The sequence below is a fragment of the Procambarus clarkii genome, chromosome 75 (assembly GCF_040958095.1).
Source record: "Procambarus clarkii isolate CNS0578487 chromosome 75, FALCON_Pclarkii_2.0, whole genome shotgun sequence".
Taxonomy (NCBI): domain Eukaryota; kingdom Metazoa; phylum Arthropoda; class Malacostraca; order Decapoda; family Cambaridae; genus Procambarus; species Procambarus clarkii.
Window position 1 is genome coordinate 4,208,922 of NC_091224.1, and position 22,104 is coordinate 4,231,025.

Below are 22,104 nucleotides of genomic sequence, written 5' to 3' on the forward strand. Positions count from 1 at the left end.
TCCCACAAACAAGTTGTGCCCCAGAAACGTGGTCCCACAAACACGTGGTGCCCCAAACACGTGGTGCCCCAAACACGTGATGCCCCAAACACGTGGTGCCCCAAACACGTGGTCCCACAGACACGTGGTGCCTCAGACACGTGGTGCCCCAGACACGTGGTCCACCAAACACATGGTGCCCCAAACACGTGGTCTCCCCAAACACGTGGAGCCCCAAACACGTGGTGCCCCAAACACGTGGTCCCACAGACACGTGGTGCCCCAAACACGTGGTCCCACAAGCACGTGGTGCCCCAGACACGTGGTGCCCCAGACACGTGGTTCCCCAAACACGTGGTGCCCCAGACACGTGGTGCCCCAGACACGTGGTCCCACAGACACGTGGTGCCCCAAACACGTGGTCCCCCAAACACGTGGTCCCACAAACACGTGGTGCCCCAAACACGTGGTGCCCTAAACACGTGGTGCCACAAACACGTGGTGGCCGCCAACTCTACAACTAGACAACAACCATGCCAGACCTGACTGAAGGTGGCAGACTAGTGTGTTCTCTCTCTGACGTTGTGTAGCTCCAGGAGAATGTTAAGTCTTGCTTCACAGGTTAGTGACCTGACTATGAAGTGTGGTGACCTAATATTAACTTGGGAGCAGGCTTTAGTAAGTTCACTTTCTCCTGGCCGTGATCACTACGTCCATAAGGACCGCTGGCCCGGCTCTCACCTCTCTTCTCACCTGGTGTTCTATCTGCTCTTGGTTGTGTTTCTGAAACCTAATTTTGACCAATCATAACTCGTGATTTTTCCGTAAGTCGGATCTCATTGGAAATGGGCCCAAATGATCGTCTCGCTCTCAAACAAGTTGAGGGAACTGCTAATATGTCTCACGTTACACAACCTTGGGAGTTATCTATGAATCTAGGCAAGTTATCATTTTGCGATATAGTTTAACTGTTCTGTGGTTCGAATTCTTGGTGTGAGATGCCTTAAAGTTGTAGATGGAGGTGGTTTCTATAACTTCCTTCAGTGCGTTCAACTTCTTGACAAGTTCAGGTCGCGAGTATATTCTTTCAAATCTTCGACTCAATTGCGTTTCCACCTTACATTTGAGCCTTTTGTCCCATTTCCTCTCCATTTAAATAGGTTATCCTTGTGTTCCGTGTCTGCTTCCCTCTGTGTCTAATGTCTTGTACAGACCACACCAGCCCTGGCTGTCTGTGGTGGCACAGCCTTGTACAGACCACACCAGCCCTGGCTGTCTGTGGTGTCACAGTCTTGTACAGACCACACCAGCCCTGGCTGTCTGTGGTGTCACAGTCTTGTACAGACCACACCAGCCCTGGCTGTCTGTGGTGGCACAGTCTTGTACAGACCACACCAGCCCTGGCTGTCTGCGGTGTCATAGTCTTGTACAGACCACACCAGACCTGACTGTCTGTGGTGTCACAGTCTTGTACAGACCACACCAGCCCTGGCTGTCTGTGGTTCACTACTTGCAAGAATCTCTAGCAGCAAAAAAATTCATGAGGTTATAGTGAATGAGATGAATAAAAATGATTCCATGTTGCAGGCGAGTATTGAGCTGCAACTGTGGGTCGCTGGAGAGCACTCTGGCGCCGGCACCTGGCCAGGCGCTCCTGGGAAGAGATAATGGGGAGAAGCACTGAGGGAAGAAGTGTCGGGGGGGGGGGAGCTTGTGGATAATGAGGGTGGAGAAGTGGAGGGGATTGTGGGGGAGGTTCAAGAAAAGGAGGAATAGATACTATGAGGGAGATGTTGAAGAAGTCAGATATAATGTGGGAGAAGACAATGGTGGGGATGAGAGGCGGGCAAGTGTAAGAATGAGAGAATGAATATTGCATTTTCTTGGGTGGCCTTCCCCAGTGGTAGGTGGCCAGCAACACTTCACTCGGGGCCCTGGAACTCAGCCACTGGCCACTGTATTATTCCCAAAACAAAACATCGTTGCCGTCTGTGTCGTCACCAAATACAAATGGGGGTAGGCCAGGATGCCTCAAGACTTTCATGGACTTACTTACTCAACCGCTCATCCTTGGCTATCCGCCGGCAGTGTCACGGAGAACATGAAGAAATTCTCTGGAATCACGGCCTATTGTCCAGTATTGACACTCCACCGCCACAGTGGTCACGCTGCCAAACGACGGGTGCAAAAATCTATGCTCGGCCAGCCCCTCACCCACACAAATGCACCACATGACTCCTTCCATCGTTTGTTGCAGTGCAAGCTTCTGTCTTCGCTCCCTCTACACATGCACTGGTCCTATGAATCTCTGCAACAAATCCTTTATAACGGCAGCACGGCACTTAGTCGGGGTGGGTGGGGGGGGGAGGCAGCAACCACAGTTAATTCTGTGGTTGCAATGACACTGGGTCGCCACCCTAGTCAAACCCCAGATGTAGATCCTTCTTACCCTCCGAAGAATGTAGGTAATTCTGTGCCATCATGGTCCCCAGGTCCCCAGGTCCTCCGGTCCCCAGGTCCTCAGGTCCCCGGGTCCCCAGGTCCCCAGGTCCCCAGGTCCTCAGTACAAACTCTTGTTGCAGCAGAATTACGTGGCTCCTCGCTTAACTTCCACAAATGTCACTGAGTCACTTCACTGCCTAACTTACACTGCAAATGGTACTGAGGTGAACAAAAATTCATGGCCCCTCACTGCTAGTAATGTCACTTAAATTAGTAAGTATTCACTGTCTAAACTTCGCCCTCTCACTTCAACTATTAATGACTGAATAAATGTCACTGGCTACTTACAGTGCAACTTCTTCAGTGCACTTCTCGTACCTTAGACTACACCAAGCCTTCACTGCTCGAGACTGTTCTCAACATGGTAAACACTCCCAGAGAAGGCAGGGAAGTAGCCAGTCTTCAACACTCTGCATCTTATCTCGCTCTACAACCGGATTTCCGGCACACAAACGGTCCTAGACCGTCACTCGCTCCCAAGTTGCAACTTTTGGAAGATGGACGTATTTCACCTCCAGAGGCTCACTAGGCTGCTTCAAGCATCGTCACTGTGTACTTACCATTCGTTAATGGCTTGATTGTGTGCGCATCGATGAATTTCTGCTCAGTTCGGAGCTAAGCCTCGTACATCCGCCCTACACGATGTCTAGGCTCATCCCAGACATCCAATGACATGCCTCGCAGCTCGCGTATCTGTTCACGTGACCTCGGGTCACCTGTTGATTGGTCAATCCAGTGCGTAGCCAGTCATTCTCTACTGTAACATCCTGGCATGAGCTTAGTCTTCTCTCTCTACCTGAGAAAAATGTCTTCGATGTTACATTGAAAGAGGCGCCAAAAACTGTAGTATCTAACACCTGTAGATAAAGTCTCCAACAATATACACATTGAGAAAATCCACAGGAGTCATGATGAGGAATAGAACCCATGCGCTGAGTGTTGTCAGACGCAAGCTCTAGACGACTACGCCATGACATGGTAAAAGAATTGCAACTCGGGGGTTCTGCTGAACCTTCCAGTGGGTTCTGCTGAAGGTTTGAATCATAGGTTCAGAACCCACCAGAAGGTTCAGCATACAATCGAATCCTCATCACGGTTTCTGTGGATGTTACTGATATATCACATTACTGTGATATCTCTGTGAATACGCACATTATTACGTAATAATGTGCGTATTATGATCTCTTTTTATCTCTCCACAAAAAAGTCGGGCTTCACTGCCCGATTTATTTAGAGCACAGGGTCTCGAAATTGCTCCTATTGGCTATTTTCTGCCTATATGAGTTTTATAAAGTTCTAAACTGGACTCTCTAGCACTGCACTTTAGATACTCTGTCGTGGATACCAGCTCTCAATCCTTCTTTAGCTGCTCTGTCAGTATGAAAGAGCATATATAACTTAATCTGGACCTGAAACCAGCCATAACTAACTAAAGTCGATATTCAATGGTGTTTCAGTGAGTGCAATTATGTCTAACTCTTCATTATACACCAGTAGGCAGACGATGAGTCACAATAATGTTTTTTTTTTATCTTTATTTAAGAAAATACAATATAAATCATATATACATAAGTTTTACAAGGCAATACTACATTATAATTCTCATTGAACAAGTGATCCATTATCACAGAACATGATCTTTAAAACCCCTGAATGCAATTCAATGTGGCTGAAGATATGATAACCAAACCACACATCAATGTTGTTCGATTATTTTAGCCATTATCACACGACTCGGTCCAGGACGGACCGAAACGTCGTCGTTTCTCCATCTTCTGATGTGTGGTTTGGTCATCATGCTCACCAGTACTCTGAGCTCATCCATCTTGCTTCTCCAATACTGCGATGATCAATGCAAATTCCTGTAAATGGCGCAAACACTTGGAATCAAATATGGCTCCTAAGTAGTGTTGTGAAACGAGATTAATTCAAGCTGACATTCCACGGGGACAAGTGGCTGGTAGGCTGACGTGGTTGCACTCCCACAGGACATAGTTATACTCACAAAGGACGTAGTTTCACAAAGGACGTAGTTATACTCACAAAGGACGTAGTTATACTCACAAAGGACGTAGTTATACTCACAAAGGACGTAGTTATACTCACAAAGGACGTAGTTATACTCACAAATGACGGAGTTACACTCACAAAGGACGTAGTTACACTCACAAAGGACGTAGTTACACTCACAAAGGACGTAGTTACACTCACAAAGGACGTAGTTACACTCACAAAGGACGTAGTTACACTCACAAAGGACGTAGTTACACTCACAAATGACGTAGATACACTCACAAAGGACGTAGTTACCATCCAATAGTCTCATGAATCAAACTGCCACAATACTGTATCACAGTGGAACCGTTCATAGTGAACCCTGAAGTCCTACAAGCGCTAGACCAATAAACCACAAGTAAAAGCTGGAATGTATTTCAAGAACTTACGATTCAGTTGTACACAAACAGTTGCACAGAGAATCATGTGCATTATAGCTGGGACACGAAGGAACCGTCAAAGCTGATGAAGTGTCTGGAAGCACACTGAAGCTTAGCATAGCTGAAGGGCCTCGTTACCTTGGTATGGTACGAGCAGCCAACACCTTGAAGTGTGGTTGTTATTATGGCAACTTTGCCAGAGAACCAACGACTCTCTCCATGACGGAAGAGTATCCCACGGGGTCGAGGCTCTGCTGGTGTACATAGAGAGTTCTGAGGACGTTCACCACATGTTTCCCATTGTTGTTGATCTTTTGTGTATCGCTGGAGATAAGTTGGTAGTCGGTCTGTACACAGTGCACACAATACTTCTATAGTCTTTGAATACAAGAGAGAGAGATTCACAGTGTCGCAAAATAGTTAATCGAGTTCTGGTTGATAGTAGGTAGAAGGGCCTTGTTCTAGGATGATCTCCACAGAATACTGAGTAACTAATATAACTGCATGTTACCTATAAGCGATCCTCCTGGTAAGTTTGGCAGGCGAACCTCAACTATGAAACACGGCACCAAAACACCAGAGCTTCGTGTCCTGCCTCCATGGTATCCCCGCTTGCTGGGGGGGCCCCAGACCATGTCACTAGGGAGAGTATCCTCTGCACCTTGTACTGACTCTATGGGATCTGTCACGCGTTATAGGCATTAACTTACCAAAGAGAAGCGCTGTATATATCTGAAAAGTAGTCCGACTATTGCGATAAATTTTGTTAGAGGGGACTATAATTTAATTAATACATGTGTTATATAGACACAGTGAGATTGGCATAGAATATCAGTTTAGCACAATGCTAAGTGCTATGGTACAGCATATCGTGAAGCACATTATAGTCTGTTGCACCTGGGAATGACTGCTACTGGAACTATGGTCGAGTATTGTGCGATAATTTGGGGCTCTAACTGTTCACATCATAGCCTGGGTATATCTTGAGGTTACCTTGAATTGATTTCGGGGCTTTAGTGTCCCCGCGGCACGGTCCTCGACCAGGTCTCCACCCCCAGGAAGCAGCCCGTGACTGCTGACTAACACCCAGGTACCTATTTTACTGCTAAGTAACAGGAGCATAGGGTGAAAGAAACTCTGTCCATTGTTTCTCGCCGGCGCCCGGGATCGAACCCGGGACCACAGGATCACAAGTCCAGCGTGCTGTCCGCTCGGCCGACCGGCTCCCTAAAGTTAAGTGTGGGTACTCCCTGGGTACAGGTAAAGTCGTGTATAAGAAAATTCGAATACATTTTTAACAGTACCTAAGTTGGTCTAACTCATCCTAACCTAACCTAGCTTAACATATACTAACTCAACCTATTATAACGTAAACTTACATATGCCTGTCTAACATGAACATAACAATAATAATCTATCATAAAAATATAATTTAATCTAAAATAAGTTACTTGAAGCGAAGATAATCTAACATAAGCTAACTCAACCATAACTAACTCAGCCATACCTAACTCAGCCATACCTAACTCAACCATACCTAACTCAGCCATACCTAACTCAGCCATACCTAACTCAGCCATACCTAACTCAGCCATACCTAACTCAACCATACCTAACTCAGCCATACCTAACTCAACCATACCTAACTCAGCCATACCTAACTCAGCCATACCTAACTCAGCCATACCTAACTCAGCCATACCTAACTCAACCATACCTAACTCAGCCATACCTAACTCAGCCATACCTAACTCAACCATACCTAACTCAGCCATACCTAACTCAGCCATACCTCACTCAGCCATACCTAACTCAGCCATACCTAACTCAGCCATACCTAACTCAGCCATACCTAACTCAGCCATACCTAACTCAGCCATACCTAACTCAACCATACCTAACTCAACCATACCTAACTCAACCATACCTAACTCAGCCATACCTAACTCAGCCATACCTAAGTCAGCCATACCTCACTCAGCCATACCTAACTCAGCCATACCTCACTCAGCCATACCTAACTCAGCCATACCTAACTCAGCCATACCTAACTCAACCATACCTAACTCAGCCATACCTCACTCAGCCATACCTAACTCAGCCATACCTCACTCAGCCATACCTAACTCAACCATATATTTTATAACCTAACTAATGAAATAGTAGCTAAGATCAGAGGTGTTTCTTCAACCTTCCGTTGAGAGCTCATCTTCTCAGCCCCCTGGAAGGTCTCAGCCCCCTGGAAGGTCTCAGCCCCCTGGAAGGTCTCAGCCCCCTGGAAGGTCTCAGCCCCCTGGAAGGTCTCAGCCCCCTGGAAGGTCTCAGCCCCCTGGAAGGTCTCAGCCCCCTGGAAGGTCTCAGCCCCCTGGAAGGTCTCAGCCCCCTGGAAGGTCTCAGCCCCCTGGAAGGTCTCAGCCCCCTGGAAGGTCTTGACCTCACTAATTAAACAAAGACATACAAGAAATTAGGTAACAAATAAAAATAATTTATCAACTGTGGGCTCAAATTTTTCCTAGAGCAAATTAACAAAATCATGACAAACTAGATGTTGTCATTATGACACTGGACGCCTCACAACACTGAGAGCGTCCACAGGTAACATTATGAGTCTGGCAGGGTAGTGAGGGAGTGTGAGGGCGTCCATAGGTAACATTATGAGTCTGGCAGGGTAGTGTGAGAGTGTGGACCAACACTACCACCACAGTGGTAGTGCTGGTCCACTACCACAATGGTAGTGATGGTCCACCATCACCACCACCACAGTGGTAGTGTTGGTCCACCACCACCACAGTGGTAGTGTTGGTCCACCACCACCACCACCACAGTGGTAGTGTTGGTCCACCACCACCACAGTGGTAGTGTTGGTCCACCACCACCACCACACAGTGGTAGTGTTGGTCCACCACCACCACCACACAGTGATAGTGTTGGTCCACCACCACACAGTGGTAGTGTTGCTCCACCACCACCACAGTGGTAGTGTTGGTCCACCACCACCACCACAGTGGTAGTGCTGGTCCACCACCACCACAGTGGTAGTGTTGGTCCACCACCACCACCACAGTGGTAGTGTTGGTCCACCACCACCACAGTGGTAGTGTTGGTCCACCACCACCACAGTGGTAGTGTTGGTCCACCACCACCACAGTGGTAGTGTTGGTCCACCACCACCAAAGTGGTAGTGTTGGTCCACCACCACCACAGTGGTAGTGTTGGTCCACCACCACCACAGTGGTATTGTTGGTCCACCACCAGCACAGTGGTAGTGTTGGTCCACCACCAGCACAGTGGTAGTGTTGGTCCACCACCACCACAGTGGTAGTGTTGGTCCACCACCACCACAGTGGTAGTGTTGGTCCACCACCACCACAGTGGTAGTGTTGGTCCACCACCACCACAGTGGTAGTGTTGGTCCACCACCACCACAGTGGTAGTGCTGGTCCACCACCACCACAGTGGTAGTGCTGGTCCACCACCACCACCTCCACAGTGGTAGTGCTGGTCCACCACCACCACCACCACAGTGGTAGTGCTGGTCCACCACCACCACCACCACAGTGGTAGTGCTGGTCCACCACCACCACCACCACCACAGTGGTAGTGCTGGTCCACCACCACCACCACCACCACAGTGGTAGTGCTGGTCCACCACCACCACCACCACAGTGGTAGTGCTGGTCCACCACCACAACCACCACAGTGGTAGTGCTGGTCCACCACCACCACCACCACAGTGGTAGTGCTGGTCCACCACCACCACCACCACAGTGGTAGTGCTGGTCCACCACCACCACCATCACCACAGTGGTAGTGTTGGTCCACCACCACCACCACAGTGGTAGTGTTGGTCCACCACCACCACAGTGGTAGTGTTGGTCCACCACCACCACAGTGGTAGTGTTGGTCCACCACCACCACAGTGGTAGTGTTGGTCCACCACCACCAAAGTGGTAGTGTTGGTCCACCACCACCACAGTGGTAGTGTTGGTCCACCACCACCACAGTGGTATTGTTGGTCCACCACCAGCACAGTGGTAGTGTTGGTCCACCACCAGCACAGTGGTAGTGTTGGTCCACCACCACCACAGTGGTAGTGTTGGTCCACCACCACCACAGTGGTAGTGTTGGTCCACCACCACCACAGTGGTAGTGTTGGTCCACCACCACCACAGTGGTAGTGTTGGTCCACCACCACCACAGTGGTAGTGCTGGTCCACCACCACCACAGTGGTAGTGCTGGTCCACCACCACCACCACCACAGTGGTAGTGCTGGTCCACCACCACCACCACCACAGTGGTAGTGCTGGTCCACCACCACCACCACCACAGTGGTAGTGCTGGTCCACCACCACCACCACCACCACAGTGGTAGTGCTGGTCCACCACCACCACCACCACAACCACCACAGTGGTAGTGCTGGTCCACCACCACCACCACCACAGTGGTAGTGTTGGTCCACCACCACCACAGTGGTAGTGCTGGTCCACCACCACCACCACCACAGTGGTAGTGCTGGTCCACCACCACCACCACCACAGTGGTAGTGCTGGTCCACCACCACCACCATCACCACAGTGGTAGTGCTGGTCCACCACCACCACCACCACAGTGGTAGTGCTGGACCACCACCACCACCACAGTGGTAGTGCTGGTCCACCACCACCACCACTACAGTGGTAGTGCTGGTCCACCACCACCACAGTGATAGTGCTGGTCCACCACCACCACAGTGGTAGTGCTGGTCCACCAGCACCACAGTGGTAGTGTTGGTCCACCATCACCACAGTGGTAGTGTTGGACCACCACCACCACAGTGGTAGTGCTGGTCCACCACCACCACCACAGTGGTAGTGCTGGTCCACCACCACCACCACCACAGTGGTAGTGCTGGTCCACCACCACCACCACCACAGTGGTAGTGCTGGTCCACCACCACCACCACAGTGGTAGTGCTGGTCCACCACCACCACCACCACAGTGGTAGTGCTGGTCCACCACCACCACAGTGGTAGTGCTGGTCCACCACTACCACCACAGTGGTAGTGTTGGTCCACCACCACCACAGTGGTAGTGCTGGTCCACCACCACCACCACCACAGTGGTAGTGCTGGTCCACCACCACCACAGGGACACTGTACACTCTGCCACAATACTGCACCATGAGCCAGAGCACACGTCACTCCACCTGCACATTAGAGCGGGTCATATATTATTCACGTGAGAGTCTCTGGCGGCTCCGAGTGGCCGACTTGGCTACAGCTTCTCTAATGTTTCTTCTCTCCTCACTAAACCTCCCATGCTTCACGCCCTTTAAATATTGTAATAAGAATTTCAAACATTTTGAGAGCTGTGTGTTTCTCAAAATGTTATTTTTCTGTGTGTGTGTTCTATCGTCGGTAGAGCGACGGTCTAGCTTCATGCAGGTCGGCGTTCAAATCCCCGACCGTCCAAGTCCAATTTGGGCACCATTCCTTTTCCTCGTCCCATCCCAAATCCTCATCTTGTCCACTTCCCAGTGCTATATAGACTTAATGGCTTGGCGTTTTTCCTTGTTAGTTCCTTCCCTTGTATACGTGATGTTGTACTCCTCTGTTCAGTGTCCCTAGTGTGCCCCCTAGTGTGTCCCTAGTGTGCCCCTAGTGTGCCCCTAGTGTGTCCCTAGTGTGCCCCTAGTGTGCCCCTAGTGTGTCCCTAGTGTGTCCCTAGTGTGCCCCTAGTGTGCCGCTAGTGTGTCCCTAGTGCGCCCCTAGTGTGTCCCTAGTGTGTCCCTAGTGTGCCGCTAGTGTGTCCCTAGTGTGTCCCTAGTGCGCCCCTAGTGTGTCCCTAGTGTGTCCCTAGTGTGTCCCTAGTGTGTCCCTAGTGTGTCCCTAGTGTGCCCCTAGTGTGCCCCTAGTGTGCCCCTAATGTGTCCCTAGTGTGCCCCTAGTGTGCCCCTAGTGTGTCCCTAGTGTGCCCCTAGTGTGTCCCTAGTGCGCCCCTAGTGTGTCCCTAGTGTGTCCCTAGTGTGTCCCTAGTGTGCCGCTAGTGTGTCCCTAGTGTGTCCCTAGTGCGCCCCTTGTGTGTCCCTAGTGTGTCCCTAGTGTGTCCCTATTGTGTCCCTAGTGTGTCCCTAGTGTGCCCCTAGTGTGTCCCTAGTGTGCCTCTAGTGTGCCCCTAGTGTGTCCCTAGTGTGTCCCTAGTGTGTCCCAGGTGTGTCTCTAGTGTGCCCCTAGTGTGTCCCTAGTGTGCCCCTAGTGTGTCCCTAGTGTGCCCCTAGTGTGCCCCTAGTGTGCCCCTAGTGCGCCCCTAGTGTGTCCCTAGTGTGCCTCTAGTGTGTCCCTAGTGCGCCCCTAGTGTGTCCCTAGTGTGTCCCTAGTGTGCCCCTAGTGTGTCCCCTAGTGTGCCCCTAGTGTGCCCCTAGTGTGTCCCTAGTGTGTCCCTAGTGTGTCCCAGGTGTGTCCCTAGTGTGCCCCTAGTGTGTCCCTAGTGCGCCCCTAGTGTGTCCCTAGTGTGTCCCTAGTGTGTCCCAGGTGTGTCCCTAGTGTGCCCCTAGTGTGTCCCTAGTGCGCCCCTAGTGTGTCCCTAGTGTGCCCCTAGTGTGTCCCCTAGTGTGCCCCTAGTGTGCCCCTTGTGTGCTCCTTGTGTGTCCCTAGTGTGTCCCTAGTGTGTCCCTAGTGTGTCCCAGGTGTGCCCCTAGTGTGTCCCTAGTGTGTCCCTAGTGTGCCCCTAGTGTGTCCCTAGTGCGCCCCTAGTGTGTCCCTAGTGTGCCCCTAGTGTGTCCCCTAGTGTGCCCCTAGTGTGCCCCTAGTGTGCCCCTAGTGTGCTCCTTGTGTGTCCCTAGTGTGCCCCTAGTGTGTCCCCTAGTGTGCCCCTAGTGTGCCCCTAGTGTGTCCCTAGTGTGCCCCTAGTGTGCCCCTTGTGTGCTCCTTGTGTGCCCCTAGTGTGCCCCTAGTGTGTCCCCTAGTGTGCCCCTAGTGTGCCCCTAGTGTGTCCCTAGTGTGCCCCTAGTGTGCCCCTTGTGTGCTCCTTGTGTGTCCCTAGTGTGTCCCTAGTGTGTCCCTAGTGTGTCCCAGGTGTGCCCCTAGTGTGTCCCTAGTGTGCCCCTAGTGTGTCCCTAGTGCGCCCCTAGTGTGTCCCTAGTGTGCCCCTAGTGTGTCCCCTAGTGTGCCCCTAGTGTGCCCCTAGTGTGTCCCTAGTGTGCCCCTAGTGTGCCCCTTGTGTGCTCCTTGTGTGTCCCTAGTGTGCCCCTAGTGTGTCCCCTAGTGTGCCCCTAGTGTGCCCCTAGTGTGTCCCTAGTGTGCCCCTAGTGTGCCCCTTGTGTGCTCCTTGTGTGCCCCTAGTGTGCCCCTAGTGTGCCCCTAGTGTGTCCCTAGTGCGCCCCTAGTGTGTCCCTAGTGTGCCCCTAGTGTGTCCCCTAGTGCGCCCCTAGTGTGTCCCTAGTGTGCCCCTAGTGTGCCCCTTGTGTGCTCCTTGTGTGTCCCTAGTGTGTCCCTAGTGTGTCCCTAGTGCGCCCCTAGTGTGTCCCTAGTGTGCCCCTAGTGTGTCCCCTAGTGTGCCCCTAGTGTGCCCCTAGTGTGTCCCTAGTGTGCCCCTAGTGTGCCCCTTGTGTGCTCCTTGTGTGTCCCTAGTGTGTCCCCTAGTGTGCCCCTAGTGTGTCCCTAGTGTGCCCCTAGTGTGCCCCTTGTGTGCTCCTTGTGTGTCCCTAGTGTGTCCCTAGTGTGCCCCTTGTGTGCTCCTTGTGTGTCCCTAGTGTGTCCCTAGTGTGCCCCTTGTGTGCTCCTTGTGTGTCCCTAGTGTGCCCCTTGTGTGCTCCTTGTGTGTCCCTAGTGTGTCCCTAGTGTGCCCCTTGTGTGCTCCTTGTGTGTCCCTAGTGTGCCCTTTGTGTGCTCCTTGTGTGTCCCTAGTGTGTCCCTAGTGTGTCCCTAGTGTGCCCCTAGTGTGCCCCTAGTGTGTCCCTAGTGTGTCCCTAGTGTGCCCCTAGTGTGCCCCTAGTGTGTCCCTAGTGTGCCCCTAGTGCGTCCCTTGTGTGCTCCTTGTGTATTTGTTGCCTCTATTCATTGTTATATCAAGGGTAATTATTTATCTTGGTTCGCCCTATCTCTGAGGGAGATTTAAACATCATCTTTCACCTTCTTGTCATTGGCTAGTTATGAAGTCCTTTATGCTCTGTTTTGTTTCTTAGTTGTAATTGCCAGGGTGTTGTCTCCTCACGTCTCTCACCTTCTGGTTCTTGTCTTTATGAACAGCAAGTTTGCCCTCTACACGTCTCTCACCTTCTGGTTCTTGTCTTTATGAACAGCAAGTTTGCCCTCTACACGTCTCTCACCTTCTGGTTCTTGTCTTTATGAACAGCAAGTTTGCCCTCTACACGTCTCTCACCTTCTGGTTCTTGTCTTTATGAACAGCAAGTTTGCCCTCTACACGTCTCTCACCTTCTGGTTCTTGTCTTTATGAACAGCAAGTTTGCCCTCTACACGTCTCTCACCTTCTGGTTCTTGTCTTTATGAACAGCAAGTTTGCCCTCTACACGTCTCTCACCTTCTGGTTCTTGTCTTTATGAACAGCAAGTTTGCCCTCTACACGTCTCTCACCTTCTGGTTCTTGTCTATATGAACAGCAAGTTTGCCCTCTACACGTCTCTCACCTTCTGGTTCTTGTCTTTATGAACAGCAAGTTTCCCCTCTACACGTCTCTCACCTTCTGGTTCTTGTCTTTATGAACAGCAAGTTTGCCCTCTACACGTCTCTCACCTTCTGGTTCTTGTCTTTATGAACAGCAAGTTTGCCCTCTACACGTCTCTCACCTTCTGGTTCTTGTCTTTATGAACAGCAAGTTTGCCCTCTACACGTCTCTCACCTTCTGGTTCTTGTCTTTATGAACAGCAAGTTTGCCCAATGTGCTCATCTCTTCCTCCTGCCTCAGCTTTCACAACAACTACATCAGCACACATTAGTACACAATGGTCACTTGCCCATAATGGCAGGTCATGAGCATTGTTCTCGGTGTCCATTCTGCTTTGTGTGAAGTCCCACCTAGCAGGCTGGTCTCTGCCTTGTCTTCGGGTTTCCTCCCTAGTATTAGTAATATGGAGCCGCTGGCTGAGCGGACAGAACACTGCACGCGTGATCCTCTAGTCCCGGATTCGATCCCGTGCGCCGGCGAGAAACAGTGGACAGAGTTTCTTTCACCCTGATTCTCCTGTTACCTAGCAGTAAATAGGTACCTGGGAGTTAGTCAGCTGTGACTGACTGCTTCCTGCGGGTGGAGGCCTGGTCGAGGATCGGGCCGTGGGGACACTAAGCCCCGAAATCATCTCAAGATAACCTCAACATAACCTAGTAGGTTGTGTTAGTTTCTTTCCGGAACGTCTACCAGACTTGCTCTCCATGTTTCTTTCTCCCCCTCTCGGATCCATTGATTTGCAGTCAATTTGCCCAGGATGGAAATATCCTATAACTTGTAGTTTTTCTCACAATCTGAAGGATGTTTCAACCACATTTTGAATGATTTTTATGGAAGTTCTGTTTGCATTCTTGTAGGGGCCTTGTATGATTCTATAGGAATTGTCAATTACAGCCACAGCCATTTTTTATCCCTTCCATTGAAATGCTTTCTGTGACAAAATCGGCATTATTGATATCCTCCTGTATAAAGATATCTTCGAGTCTTCCTTCTGCTTTCTTATCTTCTTGGTATTTGGTATTGTCTGGGTAATATTGCATTAGTGACCATTTCAATTAGTTTAGTTTCTACTATTGCTAACGGAGTTCCTTTCAGAAGTCCATTCTCTCAGTTCATCTAATTTGTTTGACATTCGATCAGCATTTGTGTGCCATAGGTTTTTTTAGGCTTCTCACTGATACTCTGTTCTGTGTATGTGCAGCTCCCAACCTCGGGGTGTGGTACTGGGTTGGATCAGGTGTAGAAGGCATGGAAAGGTTTGACCGAAGGAGAGAGCCAGAGTGAGGAAGGTAGTGAGGTACTGATGGTTAATTGGATAATTAGTAAAGGGAAGGGAAGAGAGCTTCTTGGTTGGCAGTAGGATATAGATACATACTGAGGTTCAGGAATTACTGAGGTACAGAAAGACTAGTTATGGCCTGGTGACTGGTCGTGTGTACCTTCCTGGCTGTTGTTGTTGTTGTTGTGGCTCTACACACACTGGCCTTCTTCTCCTGCTTTTAATTTGGATTCACTGCTCCATAGGCTGTTGGGAAGTGGTGTGAGATTCTTCCTGCTGTTGGCCTCTTTTTCTACATCTCTAACCTCTCTTCCTCCTATCTCTTTCCCTGTTATTATAGATTGTGCGTTGGTGGTTTGTCGTCGTTGTTCCTCCTTTACGGACAACCCAACCCACAACTCGGTAGAGTGCTTATACCTCACTAGGAGATCACACTAGGCGCTTCTGGCTCTTGGAGAAGGGCTCAACGTCACACGTTTAGGGGATGCGGCTCCAACACTTAGCCTCGTTGTCACGTGCACACACCCACTCGAGCCGCTGTGACTCCCCACTCTCTCCTTATGTGATATGATCTCCTCAATCCCCTTTGACTTACTAATTTTCCATCCTACCCTGTCCACAGCAGTGGTTCTTGGTTCTTTCTCTCTCTTCCTTTACTATTTCGTGGGAAGCCTCACAAGGACAAGGGCAAACACCAGCAAATTGTGATACATTTACTGGACAAAGCACATACACAATACATACACACATATAATAATAATGAATCCTATACTCTATAATATTACAATCAGGTTGCACTCCAACACCATCAGAACTCTATCACCAGCTTATCAAGTGGTATCCTATCTCCTGGTTCACCACCTGATAATATCAACCTCCTCAAGTTGATCAAGTCTACATACACTGTTGCACTATCAGCAAGAGAATATATATATATATATATATCTATAAACATGTACGAGGAAAAACAGTATTTGAATGCAATAACATATATCAGTATAAATGTTCCTTGATACACAACAATGATCAATCGATCACCCTAATAGTCCTAGAACACATACATCTGTAGGTAATCCAGCCTACGATTGTAACTGAAACTAAACTTCTAAACTTCAGAATAAAACACTCCTTGACATAAGAATGCAAACAATCACTCACCTCTCACTGCGTCTTGCACGCTAATGACAACCAAACACTATCAACTCCCTACAAGTAATCCACCAGAACTTCCCTTCCACCTCTGGAAGTTCACTACCCTGATATCTTTAGGTTCTTCCGGGCTTCACTACCAGGATCCTCTGCAGCTCCTCCAGGCTGCTATCATGAAGTTTTCTTGAGCAACTACGGTGCTTCACCCTTCTGCTAGGGGTCCCCCACAGCTCTCTTAGCTGCTACACCATGAAGTTTCCTCGAACAACTATAGTGCTTCACCATGTTACGGCCCTACTGGGTCGCAACGGGGTTCTTTCTCTGATGTTGGTAGAGCTTGGGTATCCGGCCCCAAGCTAGTAGTGGCTTTCAAGGGGTGTGCTCCGTAACGCAAGTAAATTAAAGGGGAAGGGATAAAACTGCTCAGAAATAAATATATATTCACCACCACCAATAAATAAATATATAAACAGTCACACGCTGTTACTATTACTACACTTATTTACATTCACTTGTCTTCCTCCGAAGACTCAAGACGTTCACAGTGCTCAAGACGAGTGGTCCTGGTTCTCTTGTGGCCTCACGATGAATCCTTTGATTCCCTCGGCGAGTCCACCCCGGCCACAGGCCAGCCAAATCACAGTCCCACTGGGTGCACCGTCGTGGAGGCCGTCAACCACAAATCCAGCCTATAGCTGGCAGGTTCCAATCAGCAACGCTGCGTAGGCCACTCCACGACCGATACTAGGGTTGCGAGCCCTAGGCAGGAGCCTCGTGTGATTCCACAGATCACTCTCCTCACCACAACACCCCAGTGGCTAGTCTTCTCCACTAGTCAGTCCCGGGTACGACAAATCCTCAACTGCCACGTCACAGGCAGGCTAACACAACAGTGTTCATCCGGGGGGGTGACTCACAGCTGCTGCAGCAAACACGTGGAGATTCTTCGGCTGCCTTGGGTAGACTGATCCAACGTCCATTACAGCAGTCCCAGGTCGACTCTGTAATCAGACACGTCATCAGTACTGGTTACACTCTAGGGCACCTCACAGGCTTAGACACAAACGCCCACCTATCCACTCCATAGATGGCGTTGCTGTCTAAGCGTCACCTCACCAGAGGTCAGCAGCGGCTGTGTTATGAGCTGATCAGGACTGGAAACTAGCCCCCATGGCTGGTATATCCTGTCCTCACTAGATGGCGCCGTCCATTTGGAGGGGGTTTCGGGAGCTGACCCACAGATTGTGCGGTCGTCACTGCTCCGTGTTCGGACGCTGGGCTCGGGTCCGTAACACACCACCTCTACAGAAGCACGTGACACTCCTCTTCACTGCTTCTCCTCACAGCTCGAGGTCCTCGCCTCCACTACCTTGGAGTCTCATCAACTACTTCATCTGTGCTGGCTTCGAAGTTCTCAGCAACTTCTTCCCCAAAGACAAACCTGCAACCCATCGACACTCCAATAAAAATGTTTCCCCTTTAACACACAAACAAAAATAATCACACAATATGTTTGCCTCAAACCTCTATCTGTCCTCTACATACTGTGAGAGTGGATTCCCCCGTTGGGCGGGTCCATACTCCACCTCGCCCGGCGGGTGTGAGTCACACTGGGAGGGTCCTCCGCCGTCAGGAGCCGGGCTCCCTTAGTTGCCTGCCAGCGCTCAGAGGAGACGGATGTCGCTCCGTGTTCCTCCCTCTCCACTCTCTTATTTCAGGCCTTCTGCCTTATTAAAACATGTCTAACTTATCAATAAACATTGCTACTGTCGCTGGGCACACGACCGACTACAAGCAATCACTATGAACTGGCGTATATCGTGCTTACCACAGATTGTCTAGTCGAGGGCGCTATCCCTCAGACATAGGCTGGTCAGGGCGCCTCCACGGCCCACAATAATGCCTCTGGGTTGTTTAATAAACACTCCTCGTCGCCCAGGACTTGAGACCACACATCCCCAGCTCGATTCCACAGCTGGTACGTCTGCAGACATCTCTTCTCTTCGAGATATATCACTAGGGGTTCCTTTCTGACGGGAGCTCAACAGAGCGCAGCTTTCCCCCTGTGATGTCTGGCCTCAAGTGAGGTCAAAGCCCTCCAGAAGCGAGCCTCACGCCTCCAGCAAAATGTCCACATCTCCTAGCCAGTCATTTATCTGTTTTCTTCTTCACTGCCCATAATCTTAAATTGTTCATCATATCCAAGCAACTATTTTACATATGGGTTATCACCTCAATATTTGCTAGACCTTCTAATCAGGTTAGGCTTGATGAAAAACTCTCAAGGGGGGGGGGAGACTCGTTTCTCCTGCAGGCTGAGATCATAACACTATGCATTATCTTTCTCTTTATTTCATCTATATTCATGTCATATTCTAGGTATACTTTTCTGTAGCCTTATGTCTCTCCCTCAGGTTACCTTTTCATCTCACCAGGAACAATAGTGGCATATCATTTACAAATACCAGTTTTAATGGTCTATATCTTCGGAGTTGCTCAGCTGTTGCATATAAACCCAGACTTCTAACTTCTACTAAATCTCTCTCTGCCTCGTACACGCGCAGTAGTCTAAGGATACATGTTGCTGATTCTTCGATCTTTCTTTCTTTCTGCAAGGAGTCAGCCTTCGTGTTCCCTGTTGTCTCTGGAGACCCTTGAATAATGTGTTCTCTGTTTTTGTGTTATCTTCCTTGTCTGATCTTTCTTGTTCTTAGGAAGTTGCTATTCGAGAACAACATTCCCCAGTTTTCCTCATCTATCATATTCTTGTAGCTACTTGAGCCCATGTGTCCCCGTTTTCAGGGTTCACTTTCTCTAATTTGTCCTCTATGGTACTTATCCTCTTGCGAAATGGTTTGTCATTAAAAGCTGCCATTTTTGCTTCAGTTTGCAGTATGTCTTCTTCCAACTTAAGAAGTTCTCTCTCACTTAGCTCTGACAATTGGCACGTCCATTAGGTACTAATATAACCCAGATCTTCCTTAAATTTCGTACCGGTTTCTGCAATCTCTTGGTACTTTTATCATATCTTTGTAACTCTGAATCTGAGTTCATGTTGTACCTCTCCCATTTCTACTATTTTCCCTTCACATTTATTGCTTACTTCCAGTTTCATACAGTTTTCCCTCGAATCGTCAAGCTCTTTCTTCATCCTCTTCTCTGTTACTAGCTTCTGTTTATGTAATGTATGGCGTTCCATGCCTGTAGCAGCTATATTTCTTCTCTCTACATCTACCTTTACAACAACTTCATCCCTGAGTGCTGTTGCTATGCTCCTCTTCTCCCTGCTGTAACTTCTCAGATCTCTAATGTTGTTCATTTCTTTAAACCACCAGGTTAGAGTCTTACAAGCCTCGATGCACCTTTCCTAGGCCTATAGGCTAGATACATTGTACTGCCTATTAGTTGTCAGAAGAGTAATTACAATCAAACAACAATGAGTCACAAGTCCCTCCATTCCCTCAACAGTCAGTGTGTGTTCTTCATTACATCCTCTCCCTGCTCCCTCACACGTCTTACTGTGTTGTCTTTATCATCGTTATTGGTCAGCGAGGCTGCCACTCTGCCCTCAGCCTCACCACCACACTGGCTCCGGGTGGGGGGGGGGAAGTACTTCATGAAACGGACAGAGAGAGAAAGATCTAGGAGTTGATATCACACCAAACCTATCTCCTGTGGCCTACATCAACAGAATAACATCTGCGGGGTATGCAAGGCTGGCTAACATTAGAACTGCCTTCAGGAACCTGTGTAAGGAATAATTCAGAACCTTGTATACCACATTTGTAAGGTCAATCCTGGAGAATGGGGCCCTAGCACGGAGCCCGTATCTAGTCAAGCACAAGGCGAAGCTTCAAAAAGTCCAAAGGTATGCCACTAGACTAGTCACAGAACTAAGAGGCATGAGTTACGAAGAAAGGCTGCGAGAAATGCACCTCACGACACTAGAAGACAGAAGAGTAAGGGGAGACATGGTTACTACCTACATAATTCTCAGAGGAATTGACAGGGTAGATAAAGATAAACTGTTTAACACGGGTGGTACGCAAACAAGAGGACACAGGTGGAAACTGAGTACCCAAATGAGCCACAGGGACGTTAGAAAGAACTTATTCAGTGTCAGAGTAGTTAACAGGCAGAATGCATTAGACAGTAACGTGGTGGAGGCTGACTCCATATACAGTTTCAAATGTAGATATGATAGAGCCCAGTAGGCTCAAGAATCTGTACATCAGTTGATTGACAGTTGAGAGGCGGGACCAAAGAGCCAGAGCTCAACCCCCCGCAAGCACAATTACGTGAGTACAATTAGGCGAGTACACACACACACATATACTAAAAGAGGCATACTCTTTTTTTAGTGGATACTAAAAGAGGCAGCGCAGGCTCTCAGCGTGCCTCTGGCAATGATCTTTAATGAGTCACTTATGTCAGGAGAATTGCCCAGTTGTTGGAAGGAGGCAAATGTCGTACCGATTTTCAAGAAAGGGAGGGGGTACTTAACTACAGACCCGTATCACTGACGAGCATCCCCTGCAAAATACTTGAAAGAATAATTAGGCTAAGACTTGCTGAGCACCTGGAGAGCAATGGGTTTGTAAACAAGCACCAACATGGATTCTGGACAGGGAAATCATGCCTAAGAAACCTTTTAGAATTCTATGACATAGTAACAAGGACAGAGAAGGCTGGGTAGACTGCATATTTCTTGACTGCCAAAAGGCCTTTGATACAGTACCGCACATGAGACGGCTTTACAAACTTGAGAGGCAGGCAGGAGTAAGCAGAAAGGCCCTAGCATGGGTAAGGAATTACCAAACAGGAAGGAGCCAGAGGGTAATGGTAAGAGGCGAGAAGTCGGACTGGCGAACAGTAACGAGTGGAGTACCTCAAGGATCGGTGCTGGGCCCAATCCTCCTTCTAATTTATGTAAATGATATGTTTACAGGAGTGGAATAATACATGTCAATGTTTGCGGTTGACGCAAAATTAATGAGAAGAGTTGTGACAGATGAGGATTGTAGGATCCTCTAAGAGGACTTAAACAGGTTGCAGAGATGGTCAGGGAAATGGCTACTGGAGTTCAACACCAGTAAATGTAAAGTTATGGAAATGGGATCAGGTGATAGACGATCAAAGGGACAGTACACAATGAAGGGGAACTGCCTACCTGTAACGATTCGAGAAAGAGACCTGGGAGTGGATGTGACATCTAGTCTAACTCCTGAGGAACAAATAAATAGGATAACGGCAGCATTGTTGTTGTTAAAGATTTGCTACCTGGAACAAAAAGTTCCAAGTAACACGGGCTATGGTGAGCCCGTAGATAGTTATTCCCCGACAGCAGCGTACTCTACATTGCCAAAAATTCGAACTTCATTCAGAAACCTAAGTGAGAAGGCTTTTAGGGCGCTTTACACTGCCTACGTGAGACCAGTCTTAGAGTATGCCGCGCCATCATGAAGCCCCCACCTGAAGAAACACATAAGGAAACTGGAGAAGGTTCAGAGGTTTGCGACGAGGCTTGTCCCAGAGTTACGAGGGATGGGATATGAAGAACGTCTGAGGGAACTGAACCTTACGACACTAGAGAAAAGAAGGGAGAGAGGAGATATGATAGGAACATAAAAAATACTCAGGGGAATTGATAAAGTGGAAGTAGATGAAATGTTCACACGTAATAATAACAGAACGAGGGGACATGGATGGAAACTGGAAACTCAGATGAATCACAGAGATGTTAGGAAGTTTTCTTTTAGCGTGAGAGTAGTGGGAAAATGGAATGCACTTGGGGAACAGGTTGTGGAAGCAAACTCTCTTCATAATTTTAGAATTAGTTATGATAGGGAAATGGGACAGGAGTCATTGCTGTAAACAACCGATGGCTGGAAAGGTAGGATCCAAGAGCCAATGCTCGATCCTGCAAGCACAAATAGGTGAGTACAAATAGGTGATTATACACACAAATCACACAAATACACAGAGAATGACAGAGAGGTGTGTGAAGAAGTCAATAAGAGGTTCCAGGAGGTCTTCACAATAGAATGAGGTGAGATCACTGCGCTAGGAGAGGGGGCAGTGAACTAGGCTGCCTTGG